Here is a 12,696-nt window from a genome sequence, read left to right on the forward strand (position 1 = left end):
ATTTAAACTGACCACCATTATGTTGGAATTGGCCGACAGATCGATAGTCAGACCAGAAGGTACCCTGGAAGACAATATCGTCTCTGTGGATTCCTGAGAATATCTAGTAGACTTCCTGGTCATTAAACCTAGAAATGAGTTGGAAGGACACCCTATGATACTAGGAAGGCCATGGGTGGCAACTGTTGATGCATCTATCGGGTGCCGAATATGAAATATGATAATTGAAAAAGAGATTGTTGTTAAAAACCTTATCCTATATCCACCTGCCAGACCTAGCCTATCCATTAATAATTACCAACCATCTCCTCCAAAATATCAGGAAGAAAATATGCGTCCTCCTCTTACTTTAGATGAAGCTCTTACTTTTAAAAGGAAAATTGAGGATGATCTGATTAGTGGTTTTATTAACCATCCATCTACTATTGGGAATCCGACGTGCTAAATGTTAAAAGAAATGTTCGATAATGAGGCCCAGGGAGACCCATTAAATGTTCAAAATGATGATCATATACTCACAACTACGGTTCACAATAGTACTCCCATTGAAATTGAACTAGGGAAGACTTTAAACATCAACGCTAATCTGGATGAATGACGACGTGAAAAATTGATTCAGGTTCTCCAGAAATATAAACATGACTTTGCTTGGGAGTATTCTGACATGAAAGGCATCAAACCGCAATTATGTACACATCATATTTACATTGAGAAAGATGCCTGTGTCATTCGCTAACCACAAAGAAGATTAAATCCACACCTTAGGGACATAGTAAAATAGGAACTGCAAAAGCATCTTGATGTTAATTTTATATATCCTATTTTTGAGAGCCAATGGGTTTCACCTTTAGTTATGGTCCCCAAGAAAATGGAAAATGGAGAATTTGAGTGGTTTATAGGGAATTGAATAAAGTTACACAAAAAAAATCATTTCCCTCTTCCTTTTGTAGATTAGGTCCTTGATACTCTTGCTGGGAAGACATTTTTTTTTTCTCTACGGTTTCAGTGGAAACAATCAAATCCAAATTGCTCCTGAAGATCAGGACAAAACCACATTAACCTATCCATGGGGAAACTTTTCATACATTGTTTTACCATTTGGGATGTGTAATGCGCCATCCACCTTCTAGAGAGCAATCCTGAGCATTTTTCTGATTTAATCAATGAAGGACTTGAATGCTACATGGATGATTTTACCCTCTACGACAATGAATTTGAGCAAGCCTTAAAAAATTTGGAAAAAATTATTGAATGATGTATTGCCACCATATTATTACTTAGCAATGAAAAATTCCACATGATGATGACAAAATGCGTAGTTCTGGGGCATTAAATCTTCATTGCAAGTATTCAAGTCGATCCAACAAAAATTGAGGTAATCTTATCCTACCTACTCCGTGTACACATACAAAGGTACGCAATTTCCTTGGTTATGCTGGTTATCATCGTCGCTTTATAGCACATTTTTCAAAAATAACAACACCTTTTTATGTGTTAACGGGAAAGGTGGAATTTGAATGGAATGACAAATGTGATGTTGCTTTTGTAGATCTTAAGAAATTGGCCTCAACAACCCCTATGCTATGAGTATCAAATTGGAGCTTTGCATTCCATATTTCAGTGGATGCATCTGATATGACAATAGGAGCTGTATTTGGGAAAGAAGAAGACAAAAGTCCATATGCTATCTATTACATTAGTAAGAATATTACACCAGAAGAGCTTAACTACACAATGACGGAAACATAATTTCTAGCTATTGTTTTCTCTATCAATAAATTCCATCACTATATAATAGGATATCCCATTTTTTTATCCACTGATAATTTGACCATTATATAATTAGCCAATAAACCTGTTACTAATGGTCGAATAACACAATGGTTGTTGTTATTACAGGAATTGGACATTACCATAAAAGATCGACCAGGGAAGGAGAACTTGGTCGTAGAATTTTTATCTAGAATCCTTGCAATAACTGACTTTTCACTTATGAAAGATCAGTTTCCACATGAATACTTGTTTGAAGTAATAGTCAAAACACCATGCTATGCAAATGTGGCAAAGTACTTGGAAGTAGGAAAACTTCTAGCACATTTACCGTCTCGGGAAAGGAATCTTATTATTCAACGTAGTGCATGATTTTCCTGGATTGACGAATATCTCTTTTACATGGGGTCAAATCTTCAAATCTGTAGATGCATCATGGAAGACGAGATTTATGATATCCTTAAGGCTTTCCATGACGAAACATGTGGAGGGAATTTTCCTGATTAGAGGACTAGGCATAAAGTATTGCAGATGGGTTAATATTGGCCCACGATATTTAAGGATGCAAAAAAATATGTCCAGAGTTGTGATAGCTGTCAGAGGATGGGTAATCCCATTCAAGATGATGAAATTCCCCTACAAACTCAAGTTGTACTCAAACCCTTTGAAATATAGGCATTAGATTTTGTGGGCCCCTTTAATCCTCTTTAGAACCAAAAGACATATTTTGTCTAGAGAGATTATGTGACTAAATGGGTGGAAGAGGTACCTCTCTCAAAAGCCATAGAAGAGGCAATTATTAACTTCATGTTTGAACTATTTGTGTGATATGGATTTCCCAAGAAGATCATCACAAATGGAGGTTAACGATTTACCACCCACAAGATTTCTTCTACAATGCAAAAGTGTCACATCACACACAAGGTTACTTGCCCCTACCATCTGCAAGAAAATGGACAAGTAGAAAGTACCAATACAGTTTTGGAGGTGATTCTAACCAACACTGTATCCACCAATTGCCGAAACTAGGCTGCCAAGCTTCCTGAGGCCCTATGAGCCTACCGAACAACTTGTCACAACACTACTGGTTATTCACCATACCAGCTCGTTTTTGGGAAGGAACCCACTTTCCCGATAGAATTCGAAATTAAGACTCTCAAAACCGCAAGGGAAGTCTGACTAGAGGGACGAACTCTGTCAACAATGTTTGCATTATTTTTGAGGAGGACAAACTCTGTCAACAATGTTTGTTGTGTTTGCATATTTTATTGTTGTTGTTTATTCTTCATTTCAGTTCTCAAAGTTTGATGTTTAAGGCATATTAACAACTTAATTTCGCTCTTTCATTCACACATATGAAATCTTAGTTAATGTTGGTGAAAATGAGCAAATAATCAATCCGGTAGATTTCAGATCATCAATGCTCCAACTTTTGAAAAATGGCTCATGAGAAGTCAAAGTTTCCCATATACATATACCATCCCCAATTGAATCCCAAAACTAGACAACATAGTATAAAAGCAACAACTCCACCACTTAGTAGTAATACTTTTTTCCCATATGCAAAATTGCTTCTTGGTGTTGGACATGTAGGTAATTCAAATATTTGTGGTCCATGATTTCTAATGAAGGACACCACAATTGTCTGATTTGCAAAAGGAACTCCTTTTCAAATTTCTCCTGTGAGATTGTTGAAAGACACATTCAAACGCTGAGGCATTCTCAAGTTCTTAAGTGTCACTAGAATTGCAATCGAAAAGGAATTGGAAGATAGATCTAGGCTCATAAGGCTTTGCAAATTTCCAAGTAAATTTGGAATGGATCATTTAAAGGAATTTCTAGATAAATTCAATTATTGTAGTTCACTACATGTTCTAAGTATAGGTGGAATGATCTCAATTAAATGATTGGTAGAAATGTTTATAGCTTGAGGCACTACAATTTACTAATCACCATGGGCAAGGAGCCTCATAAGAAATTCCATGACAAATTCAAATAGAGTTGTAGATTAGAAATTTCAAACATGTCATGTGGTATGTTTCCAGTGCACATATTATGAGACAAGAAGTAATTCCAAATTTATACAATTTCCTAAGCTGGAAGGAATGCCTCCTTATAACTGGTTATGATGAAAGATGAATCCTCTTAGATATTTAAGTGGTGCAAGAGAATTATTAATCTTAATAGAAAGAGGATACTTCATTATGAAAAAAAACACTTAATTTGTGCTAACTAAACAACTTAAAATTGTGACTTCAAAAATTTGTAAAATCATTTTATCTACTTTTTAAACTACCCATTTTATAAAAATATGATAAAATATTTTAAATTTTCATATTAAAAATAAATAAAATTGGGTAAAATTTATGTACTTAAAAAAAATCCTTAAACTATTCCTAGTTAGACAAAGTTTATTCCAACCTTTCTCAATATAAATAATTTCTAATAACAAAATTATGACGAAGTCAAGTAGAAATTTTTTCTATAGTATTTCACATGCATCCATCACCACAAATTTCTCTGGATTTGACTAGCCATTTTCCCTTTCGTATGTCACACGACAAAGACTAAAATAATGATGAAATTCATTTCCTAATGCTCATATTTCACACTGCAAAAATTAAACTAGTAAAGTGAACAACTTTATGAATTTTTTCATTGAAAACGAGTAGCCGTTTTTTCGTTTAGTAATGCTCGTATTTCACAAGGAAAAAATTACAATAGTAAAGTCAACCATTTTAAGAAATTTTTGTTTGAAAACGAGTTGTAATTTTCTGCTTTAGTAATGTAAAAATTTGATAATGGCTTGTGTGGAAAACGTTAACTATGGCATTCTTGTCAATGGAATCCTATCCCCTTTTTTCTCGGCTGCCAGGGGCCTGAGACAGGGATACTCTCTTTCCCCCCTTTTGTTCATATTGTTTATGGACTCTTTTAAGTCTCCATATTAAAAAAGTTGTCAGTGAGGGAAGGTGCCGTCCTCTAAAACTCAGCAGGGGAAACTATTTCTCTCATAACTTATTTGTGGATGACATTTTGATTTTTTCTATGCTTTGCCGGAATTCTTGGATCTGTCTGCATGGAATATTGGAAAGATTTCAAAGAGCTACAAGTTTAATTATAAATGGCGGTAAGTCTTCCTTTTACCATGGTGATGTGAATATGGAAAATATTGAATATCTGGTCCAGCTATTCAATATTGAAGCGAAACCATTTAAAGATGGCATGAAATACTTGGGGTATCACCTTAAACCATCGGGATATACAATCACAGACTGGATGTGGATCTATGACCGGTATTTCAGGAGGATAGCAGGATGGGAATATAAATGTCTATCAATGGCTGGGAGGATGATTCTAACTCAATCAGTGCTGGCACAACTATTGGTTTATTGGGCCCACTTATTTATTATTCCGGCAAGTATAATACATAAACTAAACAGATTAACAAAAATTTTTATATGGGGGGAAGCAATGAAAGAAGGAAATTTCACCTTTCCAAGCTATCAAATCTAACTCTTCCAAAGATGCTGGGGGGTTGGGGTATCATGGATATCTGGAAGTTTGGTTTGGCTCTGCTATGCAAATCGATATGGAGAGGGCTATTAGGGGATAGTCTGTGGAGCAGAGCCATAAGAATGAAGTATATGGGCAATAGAGATATTTCTTATTGGTACAGGAAAAGTACGATTGGATCTTCTCATGGATCAGCTATCTGGAGAAGCTTCCGTAAGATTGAGCAGTTTTTCCTCAATAATTTAGTGTGGAGCTTTCAAACAGGAAACAAAATTATTATTGGGCAGGATCCTATTGCGGGTGGCGAAGTCAATATATCTATCTCTCAACAGCTATTACAGTTTCTCCATCGTAAAGGTATCTTTTACTGGGGGCAGGTCATTGATGATTGGCAGGGTCCCATCCCCATATGGAAAAATGCCTCGGTATTAGGCCTAAATGGTCTCCTTGCACATCAGTGGAATCAGTTAATCTGGTCAATGCGGAATAGGGGAATTTGTAGATCTGAATCGGAAGATATTCTTATCTGGAAGGGGATCAAGGGTAAGCTGAATGTCTATGTGAAAGATATTTATTTATCTCTTCTAAAGGCTCATATTCCTCAACCTGAAAACATTTTCCCCATTTCCTTTTGGAAATCTGGGACTTCATATAAGATTATCATATTTGCTTGGCTGGTTTTTCATAATAAAAATTTAACATGGGACAACCTACAAAAGAGGAATTGGCATGGACCTGCTATCTGCTTAATTTGCAAAGCGGAGGAAGAAAACAATCTTCACATTTTCCTAAAATGTGTTCACTCCCAGGAGCTTTGGAGGAACCTGGCCACTTACTTTGGTTTCATAAATATATCTCATTCATCACTAAAAGAAGCATTAATCTGGTGGAGTAATCAGAAAGAGATTTGGCGGCCTGTTCCTTTACTTGTATTATGGTCTATCTGGAAATGGAGGAATAAGGCACTATTTCAAAACTGCAAGGAAAGTTTTAAATCTGTTTTTGAAATCATTATCTCTCAGTACAACTCCCTTTCTCCTTCCATCTCTCAGCAGAAGAAAGTAAAGGCTAAGGAACAATCTTATTCTCCATGCCAGTCGACTATTCCTAGAGCTTATTTTGATGGGGCTGCTCAAAATGGAATTTGTGCTTGCGGAGTCTACATTATTACAAAGGAGGATCAGCAAATAACCATTTATTGGAATGGGGGAGAAGGAACAAACAACAAGGTGGAAGCTATGGCACTTTCAGGACTTCTTCTATTCAGTATATTCCTAAATATTGAATCCCTGCAGATCTATGGTGATTCCAAAATCATAATAGATCATGTAAATGCCAAGCTTTCCATAAAAAATCACTATCTGTCTCGATGGATGAACAGAATTGAGTCCCTCTGGAAAACAAGAAAGGATTATGCTATAAATCATGTGAACAGGTCTCATAATACTTAGGGAGATGAACTATCAAAGAAAGGTCTCCAATCACAAGTTGGTAAATGGGAAATGATTATTACAGTGGGGGAAGTAAAGTACCAAATTCAGGATTTCGCTCTTCCGGGTACATAACTCACTCTTCCATACATCTGGCCCTGGTATGTACCATGCACCTGTTTTTTGATTTTCTCTATTGCACATGCTCCTCTGATTTGTAAGTATTGCCCCATTTTGCTTATTATCATCTTTCCAAAATACTTGTGACTTCATTCTGCATGGTTTAGTTTTTTTCCTGCACTATGCAAGTTATTTCCTCATTTTCGAGCTGTTTGTACTAGCTCTATACTTATTGTTATGTAATCTGGATTACATCATTATAATAGAATATCGCTTTTTTTCGTACTGAGAAAAAAAAAATGTAAAAAATTAATATTTTAATCCATATGGTGCAGAAATATTTGATATTTTAATTGATGAGGTGTAGTCTAGTGAGTTTGTCGGGGTTTAGTTGCATGTTTGGGTTTAGAGGTTAAGATTTTATTTTAATAAGAAGGTTGAAAATGAAATTTATTTTGAGAGAATTAGGTATAAAAAATTTAACTAAGTCTCACATAATCTTGATAAATAACATTTCATCATAAATAAATTAGTTTTCTTTTATCCAATAAAAAAAATTTAATATTAATATATGACTGAGTTTAATCAAAATATGTAATTAATATTTTACAATAAAAAATAAAATAAAATTTTATTATAAAAGTTATTCATTATAAAAAAGAATTATATAAAGATAAACCATATAAAATGTTTTCTAATCTAATTTATAATAAAAACATCATACACAATTTACCTCTAAAACTATAGGGATAAAGTTGACAACCCTATTCTAAACCATCCTGATGAAGTCACCAACTCTAGAAACAATTTCATCCGTATTTCAAACTCCCACGAAATCTCTTTGGAAAATGCAGAGCAATTTTTCCCTTTAGTACTGATTTCAACAAAAAGTTTGATGAAGTCAACAATTTCAAGATTTTCACGGTAAATGTATTTGGGCAATTTTTTCGTTTCGTAATGCTCATATTCCACGTGCCAAAAACAAAAGTAGTGATAATGTCAACCATTCTAACAATTTTTTTCTTCAGTATCTGACATTCAACATATTACCGTAAATCTATCTCTTCGTAAACCAGCGACATTTTTTTATTCAAGTAAGGTTAATATTTGTCATGTCAAAAATAAAAATAGTAATAAATTTGTAATGTAAAATTTTTGATGTTTAATCTTCTGTAACTAAATTATGTAAAATAGTTTCATGATTCAACGTTGGATAATAAAACATCTCTCACATAGTTTATAAAAATATTTTACATACAACTATTAATTTTTTTTTTTACTTATTTCCATTGACTATGTTTATCTTTGGTAATGCGCATATTTCAAACAGCAAGAGAAAAAATAGCAATAAAATCAACAATCCAAGATTTTTTTCTTTTCGTTGTGATATCTTAAATTTTGTTAATATTTTATTTTTACTACAGAATAAACAGACTATTTAATTTTATCTAGAAAAATTACTATTTTGAGTATTTTTATTATACTGTAATAAAAATATACAGTGGTTGGTAAATATCTTTTTTTTACTTGAGAAACAGTGACCAATAGAAATTGATTTATAAAAAGATTTATTCCAAGGATCAAAATGGTTAGAGGAATCTCTATCTGGAGGAAGGAGGAAGTCGTTGAAGGGTCACACAGTGTGGAAATGGCTAAGTTTGGTTAGGACCATATAGTAGCACTAAGGATTGGAAGTTCTCATAGCAAAAGTTCTTGAGTTTTACATAATAGTAGTTCCTGAGTTTTACAAGAAATAGCTCGGGGAGAGACTATGGATTAATAGTCTCAAGGTTGGGAGGAAGAGTAAAAACCAAAAGTTAATTCTGGTATGGAATAATCTGGAGAAAGACGGTCCAGATAAGTAAATGAAAACTATTTCTGTGCTAGATAGATTTTTTTGAAATGGATAGATAATTCGATATATGATTGATGTAGGTACCAATCTCGGCAAATAAGTTTATCAGAATGAGTACATCGATGTATTAATATGCTTATTTAATAGTGTTTCCGAAAATACCCTGTCTAGGTCTATCTTAAAGAGTCAGGTATCAAACAGAGTGTTAATAATAATAATAATATCCATTTTTAAGGTCACAGCCAAGCCAGAAACCAATATTGGTGTATGAGACCCCCTTGCTTGTGGGACAAGGGACCCACCTCCGCGCAGCGATTTGACTGCTAAGTCTACGAAGGCATACATACTCTACCCCCCTCTGGTTTTGAACCTGTGACCTCTTAGAAGGAAGCACATGCTCTTAACCATTAGGCCCACTCAAGCTGTTATAAATATTATAAGAACAGAGATAAGCAAATCTTTGCATAACAGAATTATATAATAGTGCATTATTCTCTTCCTTCTGTAAGTACCAAAGGCCCAAAAGGAAAAGCTTGACCATTACAACATTATCTACCCTAGTATAATTAAGTAAATATATGAGAAGCAATAGAAGAAGGGCCAGTAAAGTTGAAAACTGCCACATCAGGTAAACTTCACAAGTGTCATGTAATATGAAATATATAGGAATAAAACTGTAAGGAACTAAACAAAGAATTATTCTACATTCTGAAAAGAAAGATTACAGTGGTAAACTACCAATACGGCCAAAAGATTTTCTTTAAACAATGTTATAGAAACATCTTTACAGTGTTTAAACAAGCACGAAGGGCAAGCTTTTAGTAATCCATAGAATTTAGAAAAAAATGTCGAAATAGGAGAACAAGACTCCCTTACTTCCACTTTAACAATATATGTATTATTATAACTCAAGCAGGGCTTGGAAGTTACGCACGATGGAATCCAAACATAGATATACATACAAGAAAATAATGCGGAAGAGGTCATGTTTCCTCCTAGCCTTAAAAATAGATATAAGAACCAAAATAACATAACAACAAGATAACTGCATTAATACTGAATGTTTTATAACAACTGTCAAACAGAGTCTAGGGTTTGTAGGGCTCGAACCCTCCTTAAAACCCTTTCGAGAAAAACCCTCTTAACAAAGATTGTTACCCGATGGCCAGAGGCCATTAAAGTCCTTATAAATATAGACCAAGGGCCAAGGAGGCCAACAAAATAAATTATAGACAGAAGTCGAGAGGGCTAAGAAAGAAAACTGGATCTATAGGCAAGTCTTTCAACTGCTCCAAAAATTTAAAAGCAAAGACAGAACGAAACTCCCATACAATGAGCATGACCCTTAGGGCAGTATTACTCGGAGATCGCTGCATGATAGAACCAGGAGAGAGCCCCATCCGGCCACCACCACCTATGCCTCTTGAACCTGTCATATTAACTGTGGCTCGGAATGAGCATCCCCTTAGCCATACAACCAAAATAACGACGCATATCTCAGAGGAACAGGAGCAAATGATAGGTCCTTACCTGGTTAGGCTGACCTAAGGAAGCTTACTGCTAGAATTGATGGTGGACCTGGAGGATAGACATGTTAAACAAAACAATGAAACATTAGAGCGTAGCTCCCTATATACGAGGTAACAATTTAAGTTCAAAATCGTAACCAAAGACTTGTAAGAGTTGGGTGAAAACCTGTACCAGTGTTCAACTTCACAACAAGACACCAGAGATCCTATTCAAATGGAGGAATAGAGGAGGAGACTAGCTCCCTCAACCAACGCAATTACCTTGGCCATCAGCAAAGAAATGAGTAACAAAAACCCTCTACCCAAAAGCAAATGGTTTGGTGGACTCATCTCCACCGTTTGACTTCGAATCTACATAGAAATGTTGATCTAGGAGAAAATATCGATAAGGGAGTATTGCAGTACCACCATAAAAATAAATCGGGAGCGAGCACAGTCACCCAGTTCAATGAAACCATAGTCATTAAGGCGATAAGGACGCATAGAGGCAGCTCGACATGACAACCATGTAAGTAGCGAAAAGATCAATGCATGAATCTCTTGTGGCAGGACCAGTGTCACTTATTTAATTCAACAGGAAATGTATTATCCAAAGCAAGGATCTGTACAGTGACCTTCTCGGGTTAAAAAGATATTAATGTTATGAAATATATATATTCGAACTTGTATGTAAATCTTTGTATGAATCTTTTTTTTTTGCTCAAGCAAGAATCAGACCTTCTATTCATCTGTAGCTAAAAAGTGGTTACATAAAATACATCACCCCCACAGGAGCATAGTGTCAAAGAGTTAACGCGCACCCTATGCTTATGGACATGGAAAATTTTAAGAACCCCCCCTAAATTTATAAATATAATAAATGGGCGAATCTCCATGGTATATAGAAAAAATGGAAGGCGATTTTATCAATAATATAATATGTATATATAATTTTTTGGCGAATCTCTCACCAAGCATGGCGAATATTTTACTCAATTATAAAATCTTGTAAGATCTTGGCGAGTCTTTCATTAAATAATAAAACTTTGTAAAGTCCTAGTGAATCTTAGGCATGGCAAATATTTTACTCAATTATAAAATCTTGTAAGATCTTGGTGAGTCTTTCACTAAATAATAAAACTTTGTAAAGTCCTAGTGAATCTTAGCATAGGCTACATGCTGGTTTAATTCCCCAATTTAAATAGGCTACATTCCAAGTGAATACCATGTGCCATTTTGGTGAATACCATGGGTCAATACCATGTGCCATTTTTATTTTTATTAATTCTAATATTAGGGTTAATAATGGTTTTTTTCATGGTATTAATAACAATCTAGTCCATGGTATTTGTCCCATAGTATTTTGGCCATAGATTTCACCTAAATATAACCCATTTTTTGAGTGTTCGTAAATATAAGGTGACTTATGGAGTAAATATAAAAAAATGTTTTATCTGTTTACCATACCTCTCGTTTATTTATATTTTTATTAATTAACCATACCTCTTTTACAAATATGGTATTTGGCCCATAGGATTCACTTAAATAAAACCTCTTTCTTGAGCCTTCATAAATAGAACAAGGGTTATGGACTAAATATAAAAAGAGGTTTTATTTATTTACGATACGTCTAGTTTATTTTTATTTTTATTTATTTACCATACCTTTTGAGTAAGTATAAAAAGACGTTTTATTTATTTACCATACCTCCACTTTACTTATATTTTTATTTGTTTACACCCTTACATGTATATAAGGTGACTTATGGAGTAAATATAAAAAATGTTTTATTTATTTACCATACCTCTATTTATTTATATTTTTATTAATTTACCATACCTCTTTTATAAATATGGTATTTGGCCCATAGGATTCACTTAAATAAAACCTATTCTTGAAAATGGGCGAATGGATTCACTTAAATAAAACCTATTCTTGAAAATGGGCGAATGGAAGGTTGTAAGTCCTAATTTCAAGGGCTAAATTTACCTTTTTTACCCTCTCCCTTAAAATAAGGTGGGCTATTTGAGGTGATTTGTAAAAATGTACTATGATACAAAATATTCGCCCACTAAAAATTTAAAACCCCTTAATTTCGCCAAAGGGCGAACATTAGCCCCTAAAATTATCCTTGCTTATGGAACTAAGCCAACTGCTCGAGAACCAAGCTAAGGGCCCACAAAACCAAACAACCATTCAAACCAAACCAGGTGAAATCAAGAAGTCATTGAGCGGACTCGATGGTGAAATAGAGACTGCGGTGAAAATATTTCGGATCCGCAAGCTAGATAACCATCGAGCAATTGTTCTACCAAATAACGTACAAGTGAGAAATCCCGGTCCCACCGATAAGCATGACAAACCCGACGGCTATGAAGGATATCGGGCTAGAAAGAAGGGCGAGGAATACCCGTCCGATGAAGGCGGTATTCTCTCTCTTCCTGGAGCCACATGTTGCACGGTCCCACCAACAAGCATGACAAACCTCAGCCATAGA

The sequence above is a fragment of the Pinus tabuliformis genome, chromosome 1_2, assembly GCF_031772625.1.
Source record: "Pinus tabuliformis cultivar Carrire ecotype Pingquan chromosome 1_2, CPIR1, whole genome shotgun sequence".
In the NCBI taxonomy this organism is placed as follows: Eukaryota; Viridiplantae; Streptophyta; class Pinopsida; order Pinales; family Pinaceae; genus Pinus; species Pinus tabuliformis.